Below are 11,453 nucleotides of genomic sequence, written 5' to 3'. Positions count from 1 at the left end.
TCCTAACATAACTGAGCTCAGTGCTCTCCCTGATCCAACCACTGTGTTGGGACAGAGAGCCCAAGCTCAGCTTGCAATAAAGGCTCTTAGCTTTGCATACAGACTCAGACTCTTGGTGATCTCTGGGGTTCTCATGATGTGGGCATAACATTTGGGGGCTTGTCTGGGATCCCCTCAGATCCAGCAGGACTCCGACCCATGGAGCCTTTGACCAGCTGGTGAGTACCTTTCTGTTTGTCTTCTTTGGTTTCACTTTGCCTCTGTCTTGCATTGTGCTTTGACTGGGTCCATTTCCAAGTTGCCTGCAAAAAGTCTGGCAGACACATGTGAAAGACTGCAGGTCTGGGAACTGGGTGATATTTAGGGACCTTTCTGCATGAGATTGGTTTTTGGATCTTCCTTGTTTCTTTGAATAAGAAAGGCAGAGTCACACCCCACCAATCATCGACAAGCCATCATCTCGGTTTCAGTTTTCCTCTGGTCAATCTCATTCTAAAAGAAGAAAGGGGGATATGATATACAAATGTATTATGCAGAAATGATAGAATAAAAGAGTAGATTATTAAATCTGCTCTGAAAAAAGAGATATAGAAACAATAGGATAAAAGGGTAGATTATTGAGTCTACTATTAGAAAGCAACTACTAGTTTTAAATATTTTACATTGGATTGGGTTTTTTATATTGTATACAAATTTTGTATATAGATACAAAGTTGAGATTAATTTTGTTAGAACATTCTGTACATATATTTCTAATCTTGTTCAAGGTATTGTACCTAAACATCTCATTTAACAATGTATGCAAATTGCTAGTCCTTTAAAGTTATCATTACCAACCAATTAGGATATAAAGAAATGAAAGTTAGTAGTTAGTTATTACAATTGAACTTGTAGTCATATTAGGTATATTTTCAAGGTCAAACAGATATATTTTAGATAGACAGGTCATCTTCAACACTTCAGAGATCTACAGAATATGGCATTTGAATGTTTTAATAACATAGATTTTTTTTATGACTATGAGACATGTCTGCTCCTGGCAGTACTAATCTACTTCAGAGAAAATGATAGGCAACAAAGAAACTCCATATGGAGTTCTCTTTCCTTCTTTCTTTCTTTCTTTCTTTCTTTCTTGTTAATTTTTAAAATTTTTATTTTATATGCATTGGTGTTTTGCCATAGGTGTTGGGTCCTCTGGAACTGGAGTCACAGACAGCTCTGAGCTGCCATGTGGGTGTTGGGAGTAGAACCCTGGTCCTCTGGAAGAGCCCTCAGTGCTCTTAATCACTGAGCCATCTCTCCAGCACCCCGAGTTTACTTTCTTCGTGGCAAAAGTTAGCCACTGGGCAAAAGAGTGCTCTTACCTCGACTGTTGACAGTATGCTGTCCAGATGAGACAAGCAGGACACAAAGTCAAGGTAGGAAGGCCCTTCAGAATATCCTGCTTCACAGAAAAGTCTGTCAGATATGCTAAGCCTATAGGTGGAAGATGGATGCCCCAACGTTGCAGAGGAACCTTGGGTGACTGTCCAGGCAGCCAGCTGTTTCTGTCAATTCTTACATTTTTTGGAAGTCATTTATTTGCACTTTCTGCTTACTCAGTAAATACTATTTCCTTCTTGGGTCTCTGAGGGAGTTGAAGAATAGATAGTTATAGTTTTTCTTGTTAACAAATTCAGAAAAGAAAGTTTTCAGTTGGTAATACAAGTTAGAATAAGCATGAATTAGGTACAACACTTTGGATTCACCAAAATAGGATAAACAATGGAGTATTTTCTCTGAATCTGTCAAATATTAATGAGCAGGACATTGTTAATAATTATATATATTGTATATACTTATTGTGCTTATTGTATATAGTTTTTCATATGTTATAACCTTCTTTTATTATTTTAGACAAAAAAGGGGAAGTGTGGTGATATATTGTGTACCCTAATAAAATTTGCCTGAAGATCAGAGAACAGAACAAGCTACTAGATTAAACATAGAGGTCAGGCAGTGGTGGCACATGCCTTTAATCCCAGCACTTGAGATCTCATGCCTTTGCTTGGGAAGCACACACTCCTTTAATCCCAGAAAGTGACGGCTGGGCCGAGAGAGGTGTATAGGCATGAGGAGACAGGAACTAAAGCTTTTCTGCTAGAGAGCCCTTTCAGCTGAGCAAAGCTTTTTCAGCAGAAGCCCTTTCCGGCTGAAAGCCTTTTCAGGCTGAGGAGTCCTAGAGGTGAGACGTGGCAGTAGCTTGTTCCTTTGTCTCTCTGATCTTTCAGCATTTACCCCAATATCAGGCTCCAGGGTTTTTTTTTTTTTTTTTATTAAAAGACCATTTTAGCAATTCATGTTAAATTTTATATTTTGTTTGCTTTTGCACAGTTTGTTTTATGTCTGACACTTGAGACTGGTGTTATGGGACATAAGCCAAGTAAGTACTCCCACTCCCTTGACTCTGATTCTTAACCATTTTCAGGAGTTTAAGATTAGAGCAGCAGTCTGTCCATGTCTGTCAGTCTGTCTGTAGTTTTGTTTAATTGCTTAATTGTTGCTCTATGTTTCATAATTTTTTTTAAAAAAAGCAGCTCTTTTACAAAAACTGACAATCCGGCTCTGCTATGGGAGCCCTGCACCTACAGCTCCTTTAAACCAAGTATCACCACTGCCCAGAGCTGCAACCTGAAATAATTCAATGGCAGCGTATGGTTGCAGAATGTAATACTTGGGTTTGTGGGCAGCTTTCTCCGGTGCACATGAGAATTGGCTCCAACAGTTAGCAAGGCACCCCTCCTTGAAATTTCAGTTGGAGGAAATAAGAAAAATTTTGTCTTTTTGTTTGAGTGTTTGGATGCATGAATGTGGCCACTGCATGTTTATGTCTGACTGGTCTTGAACTATGAGTTCACCATGTTCTGTGTGTCTTAGATACAGTTCAGCTGTTACTGTTGCAGCCAGCCACCTGGGCTCAGAATTCGTCTCTGGGCGTTCTGGCCGTTAGAAGTACACCCTGTATAAAAATTGTTTTATACTGTTCTGTTTTATTAAAAAGCTGGCCCACCATTTTTCAGACCCAGACTCGCTTTTAAAGTCTCTATGTCTGAGGTCAAAAATTGGCAGATGGAAAGAACAAGAGCAGGACAAACAACCAATTATTGGTTTATAAATTTATTGGACATAGATAATAATCTATAATACTTATAACAAACACGTTTACTTAAAACTTTAACATGGGGTTAATAATAATCAGAAGGCTACATGGGTAGCCTTAAAACAAAGATCTAATCCATCAATGTCTATAGTTCTGGGCAAATATTCAGATGTGCTTACCTTGCTTTTTAACTCCTTTAGTGCTGCTTCTGACTAACTGTTTTTGTCGATGTGTTTTCAAGGTATCACCTAAACCAAACAACTAAAAATGAACAGGAGTTGTTTGGTTCAAGTCCTCAAACTGTCAGAGATTTGCTGAAGATGGCATTTAAGATATTCAAACTTATATGACAGACAGAGACTCTCAGATCCTAGCAGTGACTCCCAGGTCCCCAAGAAGACAATGGGTACAGCGACAGGCAACTCCACCTGGACTACGGTAATATTAACCAGCTGACCACTGGGCAAGACTGCCTCAATGCCTCACCTTCTGCCAAGGCTCAGCCCAAACTGTGGACAAGCAGGGCACTGGAGAATTGATACCCCACTTTACCTAGACAAGATGAGGCCAATCTCTCTGTGTTCCTCTTCCACAGGAAAGCCTCTCATCCTCTGGGCCTGGCAGCCAAGACTGCTGTCCTGATAACCCTGCCCTCATCGCCATAGAGTCCATAGGAGCCTGGGATATTTGTCTAGGTAAAGACTATAAACTAGCCTCTGCCATTTTGATTAATCTTTCTCAGATCTCTGACATTGACGGCTAAGCTAACTTAGCTTTGTCAGTGAGGCAGCAGGCCATCAGCTCCTTCCCTGCAGGCTGCCGCTATTTATTTGTTCATTAGTCAGTTCGTTAATTAGTTAAAGCTACCAGGTCTCTTAATTTAAAAAGGCAAATAGGTTTGCCTTGCTCACAAGCTTTGTATTAAAGAAGACACAGGTTTCAAATGTGAATCTGTTCCAGCTGTTTTATAGCTACTCGTTGCAAAGAGTCAAAAAGGTCATAAGACTTAAATCTACCTGTCACAGGTCAAATGGACTCCAGATAAATGAAAGTTTCAAATGTAAGATTTTCTTTTAAGCTCCTAAATTTTAACTTTTGTCCTTAGTCTCTATCTGTCTCAACAGATTTAACAGACACCATCCAGGGAAGACCTGTGGACTGCAAACTGCTGAGCTCTGGACTTGCTGAAAGCTGATGTGAACCAATCCAGCCAATGTAATTGCTCCCTGTCCCTTCCACCAGGAACAGCTAACCAGATGCTCCTGATAAATGCCCCATTGCTCAGCCTTTGACTAGCCTTTCAGCTTTCCTGGGCCCTGACAATCGACACCCCAATTTCAGCTGGAGCAGCTACAGAAGAGAGTATATCATCCCTGTCCCCTTAATATGCTAAGTCAAAGGCATATTCCCTTTGGGGGGAAACCTGTTGCTTACATGTCAATCATTCTGAGAAAGTCCAGCAAAAGTAAAACTTTGACCATGCAGAATGAAACTCATTATGCAGCCCCATCTGGATGATGGGCCTGCAACACTGAGTTAACCTCATGCATTTATGGTATGGTCCTAAATGCAGGAAAGGGGTACTGTATGTTGGTCTAGCTCTTCCCCAACTGCTCTTAAGGTGAACAAAAATTGTTATCCCCTAAAACCCCCAGACACACAGGACACATGATTATGTCCTCTCTAGTTACTTGTAGAGGGGGGAATGAAGAGGCCTAATTTAACATTAGTGCGGCCATGACAGGCTACAGACTAACAGTACTGGGACTAGGCCTCAACATTATAATAACCAGGAAAAACCACAAACTGTACCCTTCGGGAAACCAATTGGAATTGAGACAAATAAGTACTAGATGCTCTAAAACATAAAGGATAGCTTACATAATCTGTATACAGGTTGCTAATTTCCTTGCAGCAACACCAGTACCAATCCCTGTTTGACAAGACTTCTGTTATCTCCCTCGTGCCCAATCAGGCGTTCAGCCCCCATCTGAATCTGAATTCCCCTACCCCCTATCTTTTACTCCTTAAAAACCCTGCCATAACTGAGCTCAGTGCTCTCCCTGATCCAACCACTGTGTTGGAACAGACAGAGAGCCCAAGCTCAGCTTGCAATAAAGGCTCTTAGCTTTGCATGCAGACTCAGACTCCTGGTGGTCTCTGGGGGGCTCCTAACTCAGGCATAACATTTACCTTTTACAGTAAGGGAGGAACAGTGAATGATGAGAATTGAATGAAGACTCCAGGGGCCAGGATAGGGTTGCAAGAGAAAGACTACTCAGTGGACATAGAGATCATGTAGAGGAATTCAGACATAATTAAAAGGCCTGCTAAAGGGGAAATGTTGGAGAAGAGGACTTAAATAATCCTGGTTTATTCTGATTTTATGGAAATTTTAATTATCTCATTAAAAATTGTCTTTCACAGCTGGGTGGTGGTGGCACATGCCTTTGATTCCAGCACTTGGGAGTCAGAGGCAGGTAGATTTCTGTGAATTTGAGGCCAGCCTGGTCTACAGAGCTAATTCTAGGATAGCCAAGGCTACACAAAGAAACCCTGTCTCAAAAAAAAATGTCTTTCTTAGGGCTGCTCTTCCAAAGGACTCAAGTTTGAGTCCCAGCACTCACCTGGCAGTTCACAATCATCTGTTAACTCCAGTTCATGGGGATCCAATGCCCTCTTTTGACCTCTGAAGGTAGTGTTAATCCCACAGATGGAGAATCAGACCACTACCACAGTTTAAAGCCAAATTTGAAGCAATCTTAAATTAAATACTGGCCAGGTGGATGGGCTCTGGCTAGGTCCATACCCAGGTTCCTGGGAAATGTCCCAGAATCAAATATGGCAAGGACTTAAGAAGGAAAAAACCATAATTCATTGCATTTCCCATCAGTCCAATCAGGGGCAAGCAAATATCCTGCCTACATACTTCCTGTCTACATGGGATCAAGCACATCCGGTGCAGATGGATCAAACAGGTTTAGGGAGTGGAAACCTGTGGCTTGCTGTCTCCCAGGAACAATAGCCTCCAGCATTTCAGGAACTATGGGCTTGCAGATTAGAGGCATTTTTGTTTCCTGGATCTCTAAGGCATAGTAATTAAAACTTAAAATGTATCTTTGGTTCTCACAGTACCAGGAATGGACATGGTTCACAGACACACATGCAGGCAAAACACTCATACACATAAAATAATAATAAAAAAATTAATTGTCCATTTCAGGCCAAGGGAATAGCTTAGTTGGTAAAGTGCTTGAGCCCAGCTCCCCTAAGCCTCCGTAAAAAGCCAGGCACCCCAGTACAGGCCTGTAATGTCAACAGCGGTGAGGTGGGGGAAAGGATGGAGAGAGGTGGATCCTTAGAAACTGTCAGGCCTGAGAGCCTTACCTGCTTGGCAAAGTTCCAGGCCAATAAGAGAACCTGTCTGAAACAAAAAGTGGAAAGGACTTGAGGACTCAAACCCCCAACACATGGGCGTGTGTGTGTGTGTCGTGTCTTTCTCAGTTTTGACTCCAGGGATCATCATTATGGTACAGATTTTGAGTGATCACTCAGATCCAACAGAGTTGCATTAAACTCGAAAGCTTAGATGAAACCCAAGTCTTGTCTGTAGAGAAAGAATAACTGGTACTGCCAAAGACTGGTTAATAACGTTTTCAAATATCCCAAAGTCACGTAGGATTGCCAAACCCAGCAGCTGGCTCCACCCTCCCCTCCCTGCCCCATTCTCAAGCACAGGCCTGTTTCCCTCAGTTCAGAGTAGCTGAGGCACACACCCCTGCACAGACCCGGTCAAGCTGACCTGAGCGAGACTGATTTCTTAACCAAGAAGCTAGGTGGAGCGGATGTTGCTTCCCTCTTCCTGCCGTGAACTTGGATGCGATGTCTGAGATGGCAGCAGCTGTCTTGTGGTCAGAAGGTAACAAGCACAATTTTCAGAGCCATTGTGAAGCATGGGCAGAACTGACATACCATTTCCCAAAAGACCTTAGAAGCCTCAGACTTACACTTCACAGAGACAGGAACTGTATACAAAGGGGTGTGTGTGTGTGTGTGTGTGTGTGTGTGTGTGTGTGTGTGTGTGTGTGTGTTTCTTTCCCTTTACTATAAGTAGTATGTGTTTGTTTACAATAAATAACATTTTTTGGCAAGTTTCTATTCTGAGCAGATGGGGCTTCTGGGTTTTTGTCTGGCATGTAAGGAACTTAGAAGTTGCTGCTGGGCTTCTGGGCTTTTGTCTGGCATGTAAGGAACTTAGAAGTTGCTGCTGGGGCAGGGGGTGGGGTGGGGTGGGTAGTGGTGGCACATACCTTGATGGGTGCTCAGGGTGACACCTCTGAGATCTAACAATGGGAACACCAGTCACGGAGACAGCCCTATCCCTCAGGGAGCTCCCCCTAGGACCTCCATAGTCCTCACAGTGTCCCGGAAAGGAGTGATGTGCCAGAGCATTTCCTCTTAGCACAACCTTCCTTAGGAGACCTTTGAGCCTGGCTTTCCTGCAGTGAGCAACCCAGCTTCACTCGTGACCTACCAAAAGGGGAAAAATCGAAAAGCATTGCTAAACTTCACAGTCCAAGGGCACAGGCTCACAAAAACATAGAGACCTCACGACTATCCAGCGCCACTGTCTCCCCCCCCCCCCCGCGCCTCCCCCCCCCCCCCGCCCCGTGTGCTCCCACCCCATCTCTCCATTATATCACTAATGGCCTGTGTTCAGCAGGTCCTTTACCGGGTCATGTCCACCTATCTACAAATACTTATAAGCCACACCCAAAGGAGCACAGTTTGAAGATGGAATAAGAGTCTGAACCTGTTAGAATTATCAACCTAGAAATTTTTAAAACTATAACTGATATGCTAAGGACTTTAATGATAAATGATAAATGTAGACATATTGCAGAACAGATGAATAATGTATGTAGAGAGATGGAAACTCTAAGAGAATAAAAAAGAACCAGGAAATAGGAAAAAAAAAAAAAACCAAGAAATTATTGTCACCGAGGCGAAAATCCCTGTCTTTTGGGCTCACTAGTAGATGGGAAACAGAGGAAGGGTATCTGAGATCGAGGCTATGACAGTAGAAGCTTGTAGACTTGAGGCTGGGGAGATGGTTCTGTGGGTGAAGTATCTGCTGTGCAAGCATGAGGACTTGACTTTGAATCCCCACCATCCACATGGAGATGCATGCCTGTGACCCTAGTGCAGAGGGACAGAGACCGGTAGAGCCTGAAGCTCATTGGTCAGCCATCTAGCCAAATCAGGGAGCTCTAGGCTCAAGGAGACACCCTGTCTCAAAGGATCAAGTGGAGCGTGACACCCAAAAAGGATCTCTGGTCTCCACCCACACACCAACATGTACACATGCACACACCCATGCAAACACATACACCACACACATATTTGTATGCAAGCTCATACTTACACATGCACACACATGCATGCACACACACATGCACAGACAGGCACACATCAGAAACTTGTAAAACTGAAAGAATAGAAGAAAAAAACCCAGGAAAGGGAGAAGAATACTAACTGTAGGATGAGTACAGGAGATGGGACAGACAGGTAACAGGAATATTAGAAGGAGGAGAGGGAGGAAAGGGGTTAATAGTAGTAGTGACTCCGAGTTAATATCAAAACCCCAAACCACAGATCCAGGAAGCTCAGAGGACATCAAGAAGGGAAGGGAAGCCAAGTGTCATGGTGCACGCCTTAATCCCAGCACTCAGGAGGCAGGGGCAGAGGCATCTCTGTGAGTTTAAGGCCAGCCTGGTCTACATAGTGAGTTCCAGGACAGCCAGGACTGTGTAGTGAGATTCTGTCTCAAAAAGGGATTGAGGGGGTGACACTCAGACATGCAAAAAATAAGGACATTTGGTGCCAGGGAACCACCTTGTAAGAAATGCTGAAACAAAATATTCAGAGAGAAGGGCAGGTTATCGGCTTAGATCTGCACCCAGAGAGGATGCATGCCAGGGAATGAGTCAGTGAAGGTTGCTGACAGGAACTCAGCTCTCCCCTCAAAGGGAGTCAGAGCTAGTCTACTCTGATGCCAAATATGAGTGTCATGGCCAGAGAACATAGATCTAGGCTGGCCCAAATACCATGTCCAATGTGGTAGCGTTTCATGAAGCTCTTGGACTAAAACAAGAAAGTCATAAACCAAGGCATTTTAAAAATATTTTGATGGGAGCATCAAGCAGATGGTCACAGCAAGCAGGAAAACCTTTGTGATAAGTTTCTGATGTTATCCCATGACATTCTTAGCCTTTGGTTTGCTGGGAGCTGGGGGTCTGAACATTTCAAAGGCATTTACCTAATGTCAGAAGGAAGTTAGTTCCCATGCAGAGGTGGGCAATAAATGGTTGTGAAGGGAACTAAAGATTACCCAAGCTGATTTGGCTCCCAACCCTAATTCTCCTCAGACCTTGTAGGATGTTTAACATGAACGTGGCTCTTCTTCTGGGAACATCACAGGGTAAATACCTTTTGTCTTTTTTGTGTGGTGTTGGGGATCAGACCCAAAGCCTCCAGCAAACTCAGCCGTGTGTTCCACTCACCTCCTTTATTTTTCTTTTTCTCACAGACGGGGACTCATTCATCTGCCTAGGCACAACCATCATGCCATACTATTTTTCTTCTCTTTTAAATGTGTGTATGGGTGCACATTTCCACATGCACGTGGGCACAAGCGCGTGGGGGTGTGTATGTGTATGTGTAGGCCAGAGTTGATGGTGAGCGTTGGCATGACTATTCTTGGTTTGTTAACTAGACTACAACCTGACTACCAAATGACTGTGCACACCTGTGAGGGATTTTCCTTGATGAAATCTTGTGAAGTGGGAAGACCTGCTTGTAATCTGGATCTTCGTGGTGGGAAGATCCATCTTTAATCTTGACCACACCATCTGGTGGGCAGCCTATATAAAGGACATCGAAGAAGGAAGAGATATATGATGTATATAATATAACATAATAAACATAATATAATATATATATTATGTGTGCATACGTGTGTGTGTGTGTGTGTGTTGTGTTGTGTTAAATTCTGTTACTCTAGAGAACCCTGATATACACAAGTATCTTCCTCAATTGCTCCCCGCTTCATTTATCGAGACCGGGTCTGTTACTGAACCCGGAGTTTGCCGATTGGCAAGCGTTAGCTATCCAGCTTACCTCTGGGATCCCCCATCTCCATTTCTGGGGCGCTGGGGTTATTGGTAGGCTGCTACACCTGCCTGGCTCTATGCGGGTGCCGGAGATCTGCACTCCAGTCCTCATACTCAAGTGGCAAGTGCTTTATCACACTGAGCTAGCTCCCTACCCCGTTTTTCCTTATTCCTAGCTGATGAAAGACAACAGTCTTTTCAGTTACAGCAGCAGCGAAGTGCTGGGTTATAAATGTGTGGGGAGCGGCAGTTCAGGACCACAGGGGGGCACGAGAAATCACAGATCATGCCGAGTCCTCTTTCTGCATGGGTTACTTCCTCCTCTGTGAAGACTGTGTCCATCATAACCAATCACTCATCTCCCCTGCTACTTTCAACCTTGGTAGTTTGTGTCCGTAAAGCTAGCCAGAACTTCTTTTCTTTTTCCTCTTCATTATTTTTGTAGATATTTTTGTTTCTTGCCTTAGGTCTCAGCAATCTCAGCATACAATTTTACTCTGTCTAAATTTTATTTCCTATTGCTTTGATAAAAATACCTTGACAAAAGCAACTCAGGGGAGAAAGGGTTTATTTTGATGTCCGATTGTAGGTTAAAGTCCACCATGGTGGGGAAGTCAAGGCAATGGGGACTTGAAGAGGCTGCTCACATCCACAAGCAAGAGCAGAGGGAATAAGTGCATGCATCTTTACCTTTTCTCTTTTTTTAATAGTATAAAATCCAAAGCCAGGTAACTGCGCTGTGAATCGTGAAGTGCCCCAGTTTTAATAAGCGTGATGATGTCATCATTTAACAATGATGATAGTGAGGAGGGTTGTATATGTGGAGACAGGAGGAACATGGGAACTCTGGGCTTTGACTTAAATTTTCTGTAAGCCTAACGTTGTTCTGCAAAGAAAGTTTGCTAATCCCCCAATCCTATATGCTGTTTTAATGAACAGCTGTTCTAGGTAGATAGCATCTTTTGCAGGCAGTTTCCTGGCTGGGCCACCTGCCTTTCAGAAAAATACTTCCTGGAACCATTGTGGTATCTGACCTTGTTTGACTTCAATATCAGATCAGATGCCTAAAGAACAACCTTTTTCATGCATTGTTGAGAAATGCACAAAGCAACAATGCTTTTTGTGTGCGTGTACTTGCTTGT

At 43.2% G+C, this 11,453-nt stretch overlaps 1 long non-coding RNA gene across 1 annotated transcript; it reads left to right on the top strand.

The window, feature by feature from the left end:
* The first annotated feature begins 2,368 nt into the window (after nucleotides 1-2,368).
* Nucleotides 2,369-5,201, top strand: LOC131920082 (uncharacterized). Its single transcript, XR_009381493.1, has 4 exons — nucleotides 2,369-2,422; nucleotides 3,381-3,577; nucleotides 3,735-3,834; nucleotides 4,264-5,201. It is a non-coding gene; the product is annotated as an uncharacterized LOC131920082 (long non-coding RNA).
* Nucleotides 5,202-11,453: the final 6,252 nt, after the last annotated feature.

Source organism: Peromyscus eremicus, chromosome 9 (genome assembly GCF_949786415.1).
Source record: "Peromyscus eremicus chromosome 9, PerEre_H2_v1, whole genome shotgun sequence".
In the NCBI taxonomy this organism is placed as follows: Eukaryota; Metazoa; Chordata; class Mammalia; order Rodentia; family Cricetidae; genus Peromyscus; species Peromyscus eremicus.
Note: the sequence above shows the minus strand (reverse complement) of the source record. Positions and strands in the feature narration are given on the sequence as shown.